This window comes from Falco punctatus (genome assembly GCF_963210335.1).
Source record: "Falco punctatus genome assembly, chromosome: 13".
In the NCBI taxonomy this organism is placed as follows: Eukaryota; Metazoa; Chordata; class Aves; order Falconiformes; family Falconidae; genus Falco; species Falco punctatus.
Genome location: NC_137593.1, coordinates 8495104 through 8511790, shown reverse-complemented (window position 1 = coordinate 8511790; position 16687 = coordinate 8495104). Strand labels below are relative to the sequence as shown.

The 16687-nt window shown below is 44.5% G+C and overlaps 1 long non-coding RNA gene across 1 annotated transcript in view; it reads left to right on the top strand.

The window, feature by feature from the left end:
* Nucleotides 1–16687, top strand: part of LOC308072745 — a 181783-nt gene that overhangs the window by 15669 nt on the left and 149427 nt on the right. The window contains exon 1 of the long non-coding RNA XR_013931776.1: nt 1–16687. This exon is cut by the window's left edge and continues 15669 nt beyond it; it is cut by the window's right edge and continues 15007 nt beyond it. This is a non-coding gene — a long non-coding RNA (uncharacterized lncRNA).

The following is a 16687-nucleotide window of genomic DNA, read 5'->3' as shown; positions in this document are numbered from 1 at the left end:
GTAATTTTTTTAGGGGTTTTGCTGCTGGTAGTATGTAGCCCCTAAACGACAATTTTGGTGCCTGCTTTCTTGTATTCTGTGTTTTAAATTATAGTGACCACAGAGTTGGTGTCAGTAGTACAGACACCCAGTGGCAGTAAATTTATTACTGCAAATTGGTAATCTCTCCCCAGGTCTCCAAAGTGACACAGGTGGCACCAGTGTTGGCTTCCCGAATGGACATTGGTGGGAGCTGGCTGCAGCAGGTCGCAGTCATAGCCACTGCATGCTCTTTTGCTCTCAGAGACCAAAGGCACTTAACATCAGTTGCTGTTCATGTTTTCTCCCAGGTGTTCCCATGATAAGAAGTCACCGTAAGATGGAGTTCAGCTGCATGTGGGCTTGTCTGAAGTTTGCTTTCTGACCTTAATAGGCCAAAAATGGGCATATTTAAGGACATACTCAGCTGCAAGTGAACAAACTTGCTTCAGTGCTGCCCTGAGGAGAGGCTTCCCTAAACCTGTTCTCATTGCCCCAGCTGAGTGGGAGCTGCAGAAAAAGTGTCTTTTTCAGAAATGTTAATGCAAGAAACATTCCTCTCCCTCATGCCTTTCGCACCCTTTCTTTTCTTTCTTTTGTGTGAATATTTTTTTTCCAAATTTTCAGTTGTCTATGTGCATGACTAAAGGCTGAACCAAAGCCAGTTGGGTTGGTAGATCCATTCCCACAGACTCACATGAGGTTTGGGTAATCATCTGGTGCACTGGGGTGTAGAAGCTGTGCTGGTAGGTCTCAGAGCGCTCAGAGGTGAGTGTTTTGGGTATCACATGGCAGAGCATATTGGATCAATGACTGCTTTCATCCCCTCCAGAACAATTGCTGGTTTCCTCCTGTTTTCTCAAATTCATTATTTTTTTTGTCTGTTCTGTATTTTTTTTCTACAAATAGTGAAAAAAAATCTATACAAAATAAAGTGTATGCACCAGCTATTGCCTACCCCCTCAGGAGAAACCACTTGGGTACACTAATATATATATGTATGTATATGTAAGTATGTATGTATAAATCACTACAGCTATTAAGCAGTGAACTGAGACAAAATTGAACTTGCATCCTTGTTTAGCTGCTCAACACAGTGGTGTGATAATTGCAAATATATACTTCTTGAAGTGAGAAAATGGTAGAGATTTAGGAAGCAGTATCGATTATTTTTCACATGTTGGATTACTCTGTTACGATATTCTGCCAGGTTGCCGTGGGCAGGGGAGGTACCTCACTTTCACATGGGGGTGCACAAGTCAGACATGAATCTGTAGCAAATCTCTGAGATGTACATAACCACCTCCAAACTTCATATCTCTGCTGTTGTGTTATGGAGTGGAGTTAAAAGATTGATCCATTAAACCAGTCTGCTAATTCCTTCACTGAGACTGAGTCTGGGCAGGATTCCCAGTCACTAAACTTCATCACTTAATCTATGGTTTGCAAGTCATTCAGGCAGAATGGAAATTCTCCCCAGCTTTTCACTCACATGGCCCTGCCCTCCATAAATAACGTTTATGGAGAAAGCCTAATCATGCTTACTTTAGGGAACATTGTTTTGCTTTCACAGCTACACCCACTATGGGACAGGGACCAAAACCTCAGAGCCACAGACTTTCCATCATTCAGGATGGTTGAACATGCATCTGTCTATTGGAGCTCAGGATTCCCACTCATTCTCCATCTTTGTCTCAACATATGGGATGTCTCAAGCTGGGCAGCGTGAGCGTTTGAACACACAAGCTCTTTGCCTTTTTGTGGACACATGCTGTGAGATGCAGAGTGCTGCCCGATATTCTTCTCTGCAGTGCTGGGGCTGGGCCCAAGCAGAGCATGTGGAAGGCAACGAAGGGCTGAGAATGATCTGGGGCAGAGCTCCGCTGGGACTCCAGGGTCTGCGGCACTGATCTCAGGAGAGCTGGTGGCATTCAGGTGCTGTGTGCTTCAGCTTTGTAAGGAAATGACAGGAAGGTAATAATGATGACAGTAATAATACCTTTTTCATTCAAGAATCTCAGGGATAGTTTGTTGAGGCCAGCCTGGTATTTTTACTCTGGTTTTGTTTTTTGACTCTTGGTGACAGCAGCAGGAAGTGCAGTTTAGCTCCTCCATCAGCAGCAGTCTCTGTTCAGACAAGCCCTTTGCTAAGAATGAAATTATTACCAAATTGAGCTGAGTGTGAAAGGAGGCTTCCAAGAGATGGTTTTGTTGTGTAACAACCTCTTTGCTAATAAAAAGATAACAAGCTGGACTCCTTCGGCACATATGTTTGCACTTCTGGGGGCAAGTCACATTCCAGGACCCTTCCAAGAAGGGAGAGAGGAGAAGGAAAGAAAAGCGCACAATCTCATGTGCCCTAGCAAGCTGTAACTCTCTCCTCCTTCCTTCCCACCCACTGGGAGATGAGGCAAGAAGCAGGGAACAGTCTGGGTTCCTTTCAAAGTGGCTGTCACTCTCTAGGGTGGTGTTTTGCCCCATTTGTGAAAAGGCCTGAGATCGTCCAACATCTCTGCTGCAGAGACTGTCCTGTGCCCTGCTGCTCACATCACTGTGGCACTGCTGGACTTGCAAATCAAAAAATAATGGCATGTATCCTCAGGAGTTGTAGCTATCTTAGTTGCCTTGAAGGCAGTGGGAGGAACTGCTAGGTGCGTAACTGACCTTTGTTCTAGCTGCAGAAGAGCACGTGCTGCACAAACTATGTGATCTGAATCTTAATCAAATCTTGTTTGCATTACGATTCTGGCTCAGTTTCTGGGCTGAATTTTCTTCTTGTTTCCAGGGCTGAAATCAGGAGGTGTGCTGTTTTCAGATGGGCTCGGACAGCAGGCAAATTCTCTTCATCTGACACACACCAGAGAAAGCAGCGCGGTTTGGACTAAGGGCTCTTGCCTTGCAGGCCTGGGTTTGGGACCTGCTCCCACTGCGGCGGTGCTGCTCTAGCCACAGCATCGAGTTGGGGGACAGTGATACCCCACCCCCGTTTTGATACCTGTAGGCTGGCTGTCGTGTTGGCTGTTTTATCAGCAAATCAGGTTCTGGCTGCATGGAAATCTCATTTTTCTTTTAAAAACAGATGTCAGATTCCCTTCTACAAGGAACTTTAATTTTTTCACCTTGCAAGACAGCATGTAAAAATGGCCAGGCTGCATGTCTGAGGCTGCGCTAGTGAGCAGGGCAGGCTTGAGCTGGAATTTTCCCTGGGTATCCCCTTAGTTACCCAAAGCACCATGGTTGCAAGCTGGGGCTGTTGTAGCCCATGCAGTACTGGCAAGCAGAAGACAGATGGTGGCCTGGTATCTGCGACAAAGGGACATCCCAAATGGCACTGTGAATGCCCCAAGAGGTGGAGGGAGGTTGGAACAGGTTTTGTGCCAGATCTTTCCTAAATCAGTTTCTTATTGCACTGCATGGAGCAATGGGGCACAAAACTACATCTGTGTAGATGCATCTTCTGTCTAATGTCATGAAGACACTGGCTGATTTTCTTCTCCTTCTGTTTTTTTTTAACAGAGTAGGAGTTTACCTTATAAAAACAAAACAAGCCTGTTAGTGGGCTGGTGGTAGTGTTGTTTCAAAGTGAATGCAGACGATTCAGAGAGTTGGATCGAATCCCTTTTTTTTTTTTTTTTTTCCTGGCATGCTGAGTGATTTTGGCCAAGTCTCTTGTCTCTGTGCTTCATCTTATTTTTGCTTGTAAAACAAAGACAAAATTGTGTTCAGCTGAAAAGACCCTTTTTTATTCAAAGAGGTTTGTAACATGCAGAGTAAAGGGCTGTGGAAGGGCAGAGAAGTGACAAGTGGGTAAGTTATATAGCAAAGCAAAGCAAAGGGTGCAAGCCTTTGTAACCATTTGGAAGAGTTATTTGGAATCACCAAATGGCAGGATTCTAGACCAAGTTGGGGTTTTTGTTATGCAAATCAAAACACAGCATCTTTTACAAATGTCTGTCAAGTGACATGTGGATCTTAAATGCGGGGAGTATTAGAATATCACCACAAAGGTTCCAGGTGCAGAGTCTGAGAGACATGATGAGTAATCAGTAAAAACTCATTGCTAGGCATGGTGGTTGCGGGGAGTGCAGCTGGCTTTAGAAACTGGCACAGGACAGTGGCAAGCTGTGCATTTCCAGGATTTCCACCAAGGTGGGGTGTTTTTGTGGAAGAGATGCTGCACCCCAAGCAGGACCCAGTGCTCAGAAGTGCTGCAGATGGGACATGAGGGCACCAGGGCAGCTAATTGCTGCAGTCTCTGCTCCCTTTCCTTTTTGCACACCCTGGAGTGTGTCAGCTGGAGACCTCAAGAGTCATTTTAATAGGTGGCAATAAAACTATATGCATTTTCCAATTAATGGTGCAGGTAGCATTATTACATTTTTTCACTGCCTGTGTGATGCAGCAATGCTCAGGTCATTGTGGCCTTTCTGAAGAGGCAGGAAGAAATGGATAGGACTTCTGTGGGATGTCTTTTCTAGCAGCTTTCTTTCTCTTTAATAGAAGAGATCAAAAGAGATTGTAGAGAACTTACAGCAGAGACGAAATGGGTAGCACCAGGATAAATAAGGCACACAGTCTTTTGGATTTAGAGGACATCCCTTCATTTTTGCTCAGTACAGTCCAGTCTCTCCTTTTACAGTTTTCATGACAGATCTGACAAAGACAATCCTCTCTTTTAATGCTGAGCTATGAGTACTGCCAGACGCTCAGTTCTGTGAGAGCATGCAGTTTTGATCAAACCAAACCAATTATCCTACCAGAGTGATAGTTTACCATGCAGAGCATGTCCATCTTACGAGACACTGCTGGAGACTTTCTTTTTTTGTGGGGTGGGGGGAACGTACATGTATGTAATTTTTAGACCTATACCATTATTAGTCTGCTAGAGAGCAAATGACACACTGTCTTGAAGGTAAGCTGCCTTCAGCTAAATAAAGACTTAATTGTGGCACAAGTAATTCAACACACATAATGGAAGACAAGCACATTCCATCTGGAAGATCGATGATGTTGACAACTTATGAAAATTGTAAAATGTAACTATTATTAGAGCAAGGTGGTGGGTGAGAGACAACATGGCCCAAAGTAGATGTTGTCAGCAAGGCTAATATATATATCTTGAATGACTTGAGACCCACTGAGGAGGAGCTATAGCTGGTTTGAACCTCCCAATCAAGTGTGAGGTACTTGGGAGCTGGTCACAGAATAATTTTTGGAAATGTAGAACTGCAGGCTGGGCTGTAAAAATTAGAGAGAAATCAAGAGAAAGCTCAGCAATATTACAGTGTTAGGTCTGTGGGCCTCTAAGTGATGGCTCTGAGTCTTATTTGTTTTTTATTTAACTACTGGAGAAGTGGTTCTGTTGGTAAAAAATTTATTCCTATGTACCCCAGGCCACAGGCTGTGCAGGGAGGGCTTTCAGAGGTGACTGGTCTCAGCAGACTCTGTGAGCAGGCTCCCATCATCTCATGCAGCAGGCCTGGGGAGGAGGACTTTCAGTCCAAGAAAGGAAGGAGAAGGACATTGCAGTAAAAATAATCTAGGCTGCTTTGCAAGTCATTTAAAATCTTGAAAAGAGTTGCTTATTTTTTAGAGCCCACTGGAAAGTATACATCAATGGAATTTTATTTTTTTTTTTGAAAGGTCGCATATTTCCTGAAAGGAAATTACTCCTCATTCTGAGTCTCAAATTCACTGTCACTCTATCACTCACCTAATGTGTGGCACTCTTAAATGCACTTGGCTTTAACTTTTCAGCTCTTCTGAGCAGCATCACCCTCTTTTCTCACGCTTTTGTGTTTTTTTTCCAGCCCTTTCCAATTCTTACACTGTTGTCAGCCTCCTTCGCAACGAGCCGCCTCTCTGACTCTTCTCCCAGGGCTCCTGTATGAACTCTCTACTCTCTCATGCTTTTATACCTGGTGTCTGCTGCTGATTCCTTCAAGACATTTTTTAAAATGCCTTTTGTGCTTCTTGCAAGCTCTTTGCTCTAAGCCCCTCTCTCCACTGTCACCCTCTCTCTCTGCCTTCCCTGCTGCAACCAAAAGCACACTCCCTCTTGAGTCTTTCCTATTCAAGCTGTAAAAAATGATATATTAAAGTAGTATGTTAAATTTGAACTGACAAGGGTTTGCACAGGACTGACACTTTTTTAAATGCCTATCTCAAAATATTATTCTTCCTTGTTACATGGTCTTTTGCTTTGTTGTGGCTTTTCTTAATTAGTTTTTGACTTGCTGCTGTAAAAATTCAGAAGTAAAGTTTCAGTGATATCTGAATTGATTTCCACGCATTCTATAGAAAGCATGATGGAAATTACACTGGAAATTGAACATTATATGCTGTGATAACTTGTAATTTGGAGGTATATTAACCTGCTTCCTCTAGGTAAAGAAATGTCTTATACAATAACTGTCCTCATTCAGGAGTTGACATTTCCTCCTGATGAGGCATTTATCGTATGGCTTGATTATCTTTCTGTGAAAACACTTCAACTCTGACCTTTCCAGATGCTATAGTGGGCTATGCTTTCACACTGACTGGCAGCTTGTGGTGGCATGAGGGCAACTGGGAATATGAGGTGTTCTGCCTACCCTAAATCATTGAGATGGTGACAACTTGTTGAAAAGCTCTTTGATGAAACCTAATTCCCTTCCTTTCACTAGAAGATAACTTATCTAGCAAAGTAAAATGAGTTGATGTAACAGGAGATCACGTGGAAGCACAGAGCAGGTTGTGTGCTGGAGGGAGGGGTTGCACTGCTCCCCAGTACTGCTGCTGGTGATGCCTCCTGGGTAGCTGACAGCTCAGGGAGATGACAAAATGTTTTCTGCCCAAGGTTCGGTGTTACGAGAGAGATTTAGGTACATAGCAAAACAGTGCTGAAACAAAGCCAGGTGCTGTTGTTATTGTTTGCTGATTCAGGAAGTCAGCCCCCCCGCCCCGGTCTTCCCTTGGCTTACCCTGACCTGGGATGAGTGCAGAAGCTGGCTTATTTCTCTAGGAGATGTGAAAAGCCATAGGAATAAGCTGCACCATTTAAAGATTCTGATATTTTACTGCTATATGCAGCCAGAAAGGGGGCAAAGCAGGACTAGGGAGCGACCCATGGTGCCCCAACCACTTCCAAGGGCAGGCTGTGCATGCACAGCCCTCCCCTCTCACTTTGCTCACTTGAGGGCAAGCTCTGTCCGCAGCACAACTCCCACTGAAGTTGCTGTGAGATCTGCTAAAGTCAGTATACTAGCATCATGCCCTAAATTCTTTTGCAGTCACTGCCTGACTGGGTGTACCATAAAGGACGTCCTTGAAGTATCTGCTTACAAGAAAACATATGAAATGTATCCATGCTTTTGGGAGTACCTTAGATCTAAGCCGTGAATCCTACAAAAACTGCAAAAAATGAAAGCATCCACAGAATACATCTCAGTTTTGGTGTCATCTGAGAGTCAAAAGCCACTGGTTCATGCCCTGCATCACCAGCATGGCTGCAGAGAGTATAGAGCAGCATCCCTTGGGGCAAGGGCTGTCTGTACAGATGGGCTGTGCATGCCTCTGTGTGCACCCCATTAACAGGCACCATGAAGTCTGTCCCTCACATTTGCATCTGACCCTCCCAGAGAGATGTCATGGACCTTGTTAGCTTTTGTAGTTGGCTTGTGTTTTCCTTCATTGTACACTACAACCATTTTCCTATGGTCACATCCCCCCTGAAAAGCCCAGGGCTTGGTACATGGTTCTCTCTCTGCCAGCCTCCCGCTGGAGTGAGACTGGCTTCTGCAAGAGGGAAATCAGAGGATCAGGAGAGACACATGGCCTTACAAAGCTTTCTCTGTAAGGAGAGAGGTAGGGCAGTGGTGAACTGTCGGGCCTCATTAAAAGGAGCCCAGACAAAGACACAGGAATGACTGAGACAGCTGAATTCCCTCAGATTGTTGTCCCCTTGAGTTTTTGCTCTGAAATGATTTTCCCTGCGGGCTGCTATGCCGTGCTCCTCTCGGCAGTGACTGTGTAGCTCCTGCAGTGTGCCTGCCTGCGCCTCAGTCCTCTGTAACTGCTTTTGGGAGAGAAAGTGCTCAATAATGCCTGGTTATTTAGAAGAGTTTTAGGAATATATGTGTATATATTTTCATATTAACAATAGCTAATTCTGCAAGATGAGCCTTGTGCTAGAAATGTTGCACTGCTTGTTTCTTCTGGTTGTCTGGCCCACCACCTCCAGCTGCTTCAACCAGAAAATCTGGTGTCACAGACACAAACCCACTGCTCAGGGAAAGCTCCCATGGGCTGAAGCAGTAGCGATGTGGGAAACACCTGGTACCTGGAAGCTTTAAATGTCCATATGGGTGTCCCAGGGTCAGGCTATTGAACACTTCAGAGACAAGAGCTGAGATCTTGAATATGACTCCAAATGTTGCAAAATGGTAGTGAAATGACAGAAGGTCAGATGTGATATGCTTGCAGTACCCTGCGTTGCTGAAGACACCCACTGCAGTTTTTTGTGCTTGTTTCTGTGCGTACAAGGGAGCTCATTACCCAAACCAGAGCACCAAGCCTTTTTCAGTAAAAGCAAACTAGCAGTGCTGCTGATGCCCTTGTGACCTGGCAGCTCATTACAGCATACATATTGCAGAGCTGAATGCAACCATCATGCTGAGACTGGATCCCACACCCTCCCTGTGTCCCATTGTGTCACCCAGAGTTGTTTCGGTTCAGACCTGTAATTTTTACCCAACAAGCAGCAGCCTCTAATGAGGAGAGGTCTCTTTCCTTGTCCAAGTCCCTGCTGCTTGGTCACTTCCAAGTTATAGTCTGAGGAGCAATGAGTTTTAATCCAACAAAAGGGCTCTCTAGACTATGCAAAAACAGCTGCCACATTGAATTTCATGGATGCCTTGGAGGTCCCATGTTCAAACACTGGTTACTGTGATGTGGTCATTTTGGGTGGAGGCCACTATTGCGGGTACACTGGTGCTGGAGGTAACGGGGTCCCTGCTGCACCCCTATTGCTTTAAGCAAGGCATGGAAAACCACAGCAGAGAAATGCCAACATGATGATTGCCAAAGGCGTGTCAAAGCCGGGTACTGAGTTGACTGAACTAGCTGGCTGAACAGACTAGTAAGCAGAGGATTGCTTTTTAAAAAGGGGCTGTGTTGGTGGTGCCGAATGAAGACGTGTATGCAGGGCAATCTGTGTTTGGGACTCATTTGTGCGGCAAATGCAGTGGTTCAGGCATGGAGAAGATTACCCACCAGTAAACATAACCAGAATTAATATGCTAGTTAAATAAAGCCCAGACGTGCTTAGCTATGGGTTGGAAAGGACTGCAAGAGATGAGAATCCTCCAGAGTTGAAAATGGAGGCAAAAGTCTGAGCCTGGTTTTACTCATGCTAGCATGAATCAAGAATAAATCCGGGTGGAGTGATGCTTACATGACAGAGGGGTAAAAGAGAGGAGTCAGTCCCTGCCGTCTGTCAGAAGAGAGTGTGATGTTATCAAGAGTTGTCCTTTATGTGCTTTCTATCGCTTATCTACCAATGTTAATTGCAAAAATAAAGCTCCTGTGTATCTTGCATGTCAAAACAGGATGCAAAGATTGGGAATGTAATTAACAGCCATTGATGGTGCACTGGAAGAGATGTCCATGTATGGAAAGAATGAGCTTTATAAATTTCCCCTAAGGAAGAGGTAGGGCAGGAGAACATAAGTCCTCTTTGCTCAGGTCCCTTGATGCTCTCCTGGAAGGCTTCAGGTGCTGCTGTGACAAGGAGAAGGAAGAAGCAGATGTACTGGGCACAGCACTGAGGAGGGTGAGCCCAGGAGCAGGGCTGTGGTGCAACACAGTTATTAGCTACAGAGTAGCTCCACTGAGCTCCAAGGGCAAACCTGGCCTGTTCGGCAGCGGGTTGTGCGTGTAGAGGCTGCTCACACCTCCTGCGCTGGGAGCTGCCTGCCAGCGGCTAGAGCTGTGCACCCTAGAGGGGGAGTCGTGTTGTGACTCATTCCGCACTGCAGCCATGGAGGGTTGAGTAACGTTTGGTGAGCTGAGGGATGCAGCAACTTGTCGGAAGAGTTTGTGAGAAATTCCCTGCCAACATGCTGGAAAAATCTGTTTACAAAATGTGACATTTTTAAAGAAAAAAATCGATTTTGCCACATTACTTTTTTTTCATTTTTAACAAAGTACCTCCTCACTTCCTGCATCTTCAGCACCCAGTAGTCAGCATAAGAGCTGATGACGAGGCCTGAGGATCCAAGTTCCTTGAAGACAAAAGAGCCTCCTTGGTCCTTGGCCTGCCAGGCAGGCTTCCCACTCCCCCTTTCCCCCGCCCAGACCATCCCTAAGCTGCTCCAGGGCTCTCCGGACTAAGCTGAGTTCCCAGGGTGCTCAGGCAGCCAGCTGCCAGGAGCTCTTCCTTGCATGTTGTGTTTCAAAATCAGCCAAAGATCCCTCAGCACCCATGTTCAAGTGTTGCTGAGAAATTAAACATTGCAGAAATCCAGCTGTGTGAAAAAGCATCAGGCTGTGGGTGTTCTGCCCAAAACCAGCATGTGGGGCTTACCACACTCCACATTTAGAGAAGCTGAAATGTCCCTGTCCCCACCAGCCCAATATGTGGCATATCTCTAACACTGTCGGCAGGACTGACTGGTTTTTGTCAGCATTTTGCTTTCTCTCCTGTGGCACCACCGAGGTGAGTGGGAATTGTAATCACTTTCTCCCCCCTTCTTTCCAATTAGTGGTCCCTCTTTTATGCATCCTAAAATTGGCCCCTTGTGACATTTGCATGTCTACACGGCATTAACATTTCCAAATTGGCACAGAGCAATGCTGTAGCTCAGCAACGCAACCACCTGACGTGCTTTTTAGCTAAAATGAGGGTATGCGTGTGTGTGCTGGTGGGGTTCAGAGGGGAATGGCTGAGATGACTAATTGGTCAGGGATTTTAACCCAATTAAGACCAGTTAATGGACTTAGGAGGTGGATCATTTGTAAAAATCACTAAAAGTTGTAACTGTTTAATTGAAAAGAATTTGGAAGTTCCTGAGGTTTGACTCGACACCAGCTCCCGTCGCACTGTTGAGCCCAGCCTGGTGCTCATAGCTACAAGGCATCTGGGGGGCAACTGGATTTTGTATAATCATCCCTTTCCTGTACCTGATGACTGAGTACTTTTTGTTAGGGCTCTCCTCATCTTTTGGAGCCAATGCAAAGCCGAGGTCCTGACCGTGTGTGGTCATTAGAGATCCCATGGCATTCTAGCAGCGGTACTCTGGCCAGACTCCAAACTGGATAATTACATTACATTTCCCTAAATTCCCCCTGTAGTTTCCACTGGATACACTTTTCTTTTCACATCCTGACTGAATCCATACTGTAGCCCTGTAACTAATTAATTTAAGAACTTTGAAAGTATAAAATGCTATGTAAGTGCTACAAGTACTATTATTACTAGTGTCCCAGTGTGCTACTGAACAGCTGTCGTGGGCCAGCCCCACAGGTGGCTTTGTCAACGAAGGGGCTTCCTTTGGAGGAGCTTTGAGGCTCATGGCAAGAACACTCTATAAACATACAACAAAATAATATCCCTGGAAAAAGGAACAAGCAAGTAGATTGCATTTATTGAACTTTAAAAAGTTTAATACCAGTATAATCATCTTCTCCTAATCTCCTTGAATGAAACAGTTCAATAAATATATTCTTGTGATGTTGATTTACTCTCATTTATATTATAGTTACCCACACAGAGGTTAGCATGTCCTTACGCTAAGAACTGTACAAACTGTAGTAAGGGTTGGAGTTTTATAATCCAAATAAATCAGATGGACAAGTAGATGAAAATAGAAGAACTAGTCATCCCAAATGAGAAGCTATGGTTGCATGGACCAACATTTTTAATTCCCCTCTGTAATTCAGGCCTCAGTGTAGCGAGCTTGCAAAATACCTGCAGGCAGCTTTTCCTTGTTGGAATTTCTCAAAGAACAGGAGTGGCATGTTGATTGAGTTAAATCTCCCCAGAGAGCAGATCCTGGAGAGGCAGTGGACAGGAACCTGCTGAGTCCTTTGGTGGTACTGTTGAGAAGACCAACAGTTCTTCACCCGGTTGCATGCAGCTGCCCAAGCACCAGTCTCAGCTGGGGCAGCAGTGGCTGTGCCATATAGACATGCCACTTCCTTGGTACTAACTCAGGAGCTTGACATGCTGCGAACATCCCTGAAATAGCTTGAATTTTCAGAGGTACTGAACTCTTAAACTACATTTAAACTACAGCATCTGTTGAGATGACCAAAGAGTTGCCTGGTGTTTGCTAACAGCCCTTACAGCTAGGTCAAGGGAAAGGGAGTGTATAGCTGTAAGTGGTATGGTAGGCTGTTGTTCATGGTCTGGCATTAGCCACAGAATCATCTTTAACATCAATTTAGGGTACATGCTGGACTACAAGGTAGGGCAGGGGGGCTGGCACTTAGCTGGAAAAACTGTGGCTGAAGCTGTCAGCTTGTCTCTCAGAGCTGGTACTTTCAAAGGCCAACTCGCAGGGCTGAGACCCCTCACGCTTTTCTAACAAACGGACACTATACATGCTAGCAGAAAACCTGCAAACTTCTCTCCAGTCTAGCTACCTGCCTCTGCATTTATTTATCTTGCTCATTCGATGACTGAGTGAATTGTTCCATATCCTCTGTAATTATTATATGTCATTTTTTGATATAAAGAAACGTGCTTACTTCAAGAGCAGCTATCATTTTAAAGGGATGAAACTCAAGCCTGAGGAAATTGCAATGATGCAGCATACCATCTGTTTAGCTGCTTTGGTTATGGTAGGCTTTATGAAGCCCATCTTGCTCAGGAGGATGAACTGGATCTGAATGGTTGACAATGACATTTAGAAGAGACAATCTGGCAAATAAGAAAGCATGAGTGTCTCCTGTGAACTGTTAAGTACTGAAAAAGCATGAATAGTGCTGTGTTATTACTAAAATGAGCTATTTTTAATGATTCCACTTATAACCCACCAGCCCTCACACGTGACAGTTAGCAACAGCACTCAAAAAACATGAATAATAAAGAAAGCATTTTAAAAGTTGGCCTATATATTAACATATATTCTCACATGGGTCTCAGGTGTCTCTAATGAAGAAAGATGATTGCGCAAAGAGCTAACAAGAAAATCATGGATTTCTCCCTCCCACATGAAAGTTATTGATTTAATTTAGTGTAATGATGCAGAGAAAAACCAAACAAGTTTGATTAAAATTTTCTGTGCTGTTTTTGAGCAGAAGCAGGGAGCTGTACTCATATGAGATGAGGAAAAGGGCATAATTTTATGTTTAACAGCCACTGAAGAAAATGCTCAACAAGATTTAGTGAAGTTACATTTTTTTGATTTAGCAGTTCAGGATAATTTGCACTGAACTTTAACAGTTTGGATGAGATCTGTCTCTGGTTAACAGATGTTAATTTTTAATACATCTTGGAATACCATTAAGGAGTGATAGACCACAACAAATACAGGAATAAAACGTTCTAGTTGTGATAGGCAGCTGAAAGAGGAGAAGGTGGTTTTAGCCCAAATCCAACTTCTAGCTGAGTAGGTTCATATCTGAGCAAGTGGTTCCAGTGGTTGTCCAGCTTGGAAGGTCTCACATCTCCTTGCCTTGCTTTGCCAAAGGCAGAGGGTAAGATCAACTCAGTGGTTTGGGCATTTTCAAGGTAGCTGCCACCATGTCTACCATCTAGGTAAGACGCAGCATGCCATCAAGGACGCAGGGCTGCCTGGCTTCTCCTCTGCAGTGTGGAGTGGAGATCTAGGCAACATCCCCAGCTTGGAGTGAGCCACAGGAGATGGTACAGGACTGTGCTTTAAATATTGTCTTGCTGTGCATGCATTTACATCAAGGCTGTAAGTAGAGACCTCTCTCCAGTTAGGATCAGAATCCTGGCTTGCTCACCTAGATTGTAAAGATCTGACATTTTCTTAAAAAAAAAAATAAAAAAAAAAAAAAAGGAAAGAAAATGGATCAAGCTGTGATGATCAGACTAGGGTTGCTCACTATCATTGTTTGGTTGTGGGACTTAAAAAAGTTAACCGGGGACAGAAAGAACTTTGGATGCATTAGTGTTCTGGAGCATCCTGAAGGAAGGGAGAATGGGGGCAGTGGTGGGGTTAGCCCACACTGAGGGGGTTCAAATATTTCTCCCAAAAAGAGTGGGCCAACTTCAAGGCTGCAGCTGCAGTGCTGTCTGCCTCTTCTGTTAGAGTCACCTTGCTGGGCCAGAGAGACAGCAAGCTCTGAAGCAAGCTGAGGCACAGGGGGCTGCATTGCATGGTGGTCTGGGGTAGTTCTGTATGAGCAGGGAAACCTAGAGGTCTTGTTTCTGCTTTTGGAAAGGGCAGTGTTGAGTCCCAGTTCTGATCTTTGGGCTTTTTATGTCTTTTATATTTCAGGCTCAGTAGAGAAAATGCAGAAATTGAGCTAGAAGCAAGGATCAGGACCCAAGAGTGGGCTTCAGTGTGCTACAGAAATTGTAAAATGTGTTGTTTGAGGCCCAGAACTTATGTCAGTCCCTCTACTGACACGGCTGCTTCTTTCCCTGTGGTGGTACTCCTCTGCTGTGATGTCGTGGCAGAGTGCTGCACTGGCAAGCACCACTGTCAGGGTGAGGAGCATGCTGGGTTAGCAGGTCCCCAAGCCCTGAACTAGGAAAGCAAAGGTTAGCCGGGCCAGGAAGCAGCTTGGGGATGTGTTAGTGCTTGGGACCATCCTTAAGGAAGGGGAAATCAGCCGCTAGGGATAGGCAAACAGTCATGCTGACACACAGCAGAAGGATTAGCACTTTGATAGAGATGCTGTCTGTGGCTTTGAAAAAAATAATTTCTTGCCACTGGAAAAAATGCCATTTTAGTCTCTTTCCTGTCCTCAGTCCTCTCTGTCTGAGAGAAGATAACTCGATGTCGTCCTGGCAGGGAATCTGAGAGTACTGTAGGAAAGGCATGATTTAGGAAAGCAGCTGAAGTGCTTGCCTGCATGCTCGGCTGCCCTGAGCCCCTTTTTCTTTGGCACTGAGGATGTGCAGGGAGCTGCAGTTCCAGTGGTGCAATGTGTCCTTTGCACCTCCTTGGTCCACCCTGTGTCCTGTGTGTCCCTCTCTGTGCACTGTTTCAGTCCCTGCTCCTCAGGTAAGACAACCACGTCTGGAGCTGAAGTTACAAAAATGAGCCAAATCAGCCCCAGACTAGGTTAGCTCAACGGTGATCTGTGGTTGTTACACCTCCTTATGGAAGCGCAGCTTCTTCTACCAGTCACAGCCAGTGAACCAGTGATTTATGCACATACTTGTATTTTTCCAGGGCTTTGACCAAGACCTTGTTTCCATCCAGAAAATTAAGGTGGATGATTTCCAAACCAGACGTTCATGAGTATAATCCTTATTTATGTGAGAACTTTCATAAGCCCTAGCTTTTTATTGCTATTGCACTTGCAGTGCCTTTAATGGCTGTAGGTACATAACGGGTAGACCTTCAGGAGAACAGCATCATCACTCAAGTTCAGTAATCCTTTTTCAAGCAGATGTTGAAGGATTTACCAGGACCTCATGATATGTACACCTGGACACCTCTGAATTTGATTTAAAGGTGCTCACAGAGTAGTAATTAACTCAGAACTGCCAAGCACAAATACAGTTCAAGGAAATAATATTTCAGCTTTTCAGCACTTAAATGGAAAAACGAATTAATCATTGGCAATTACTGAGTTAAAAGACTTAACTCATGACTTGAAATACTCCCACACAATTTTGTTTCCAAAGCTTTCATTAAATGAGCTAATAATTACTACTACAATTAGGGATGTGAGGCATTAAGAAGTCCAAGATAATACAACATATGTAGTTATTTAAAAAAATCACCAGTCAGTTTTGCAGCGTGTAAGAAATTCACCTTGTCTCTTGTTTGGAAACGTTCCATTTTCACACAAACACTCACCGCCTTGGACAGTAAAACTGTCCCCATGCTGGCAGAAAGCATCCTGGGACAGCCTTAAAACAATGCTTTGCTCTGGCTCCTTGTGTTTACCTGGAGGAACTTGTGGTCACCATCAGGGGTCTAAATTTGTTGAAAGGTTATTTTTTCTGGAGTATATAGAATGAAGCTGGTATGTCTGATAGTTTCGGATCGGGTCTCGTATCAGCATAGATGGTATTTTTTATTCATATCCCTGGGTTTGTCCTGTTGAATACAAAGGCGATTCAGTGTTGGTAATTGAAAGAATGACATCAAATGCTAAACTAGGCCAATACTGAAATCTCAAACAATCGTGTCTTTATGGCAAAACATCTCCTCACGAAGTGACGGGTCCTCAGCCAAGAGGAAAGCTTGGAAAAAAGAAGAGGTGGGTGGGAAGGGAGGTCACGGAGATGTGAAGGGTGGCTGCAGTGAACTGTTTGAGAGCTTGACTGGTAGAGAAGAGGGGAAGAGGAGGAAAATTTGGACCCCTTTTTTAATTTTCAGAATGGTATTCTCATGCACAGAGAAGCCCAGCTTTGATCAGGGGAAGGGTTAACAAACACACAAACAGACTGTGATCTTAAACAGATATTTTTTTACTTTTTGGTTTATTAGCTTAATTATTTCTTGCCAAGAAAATGTGGAAAAATGCTGCTTTGCAT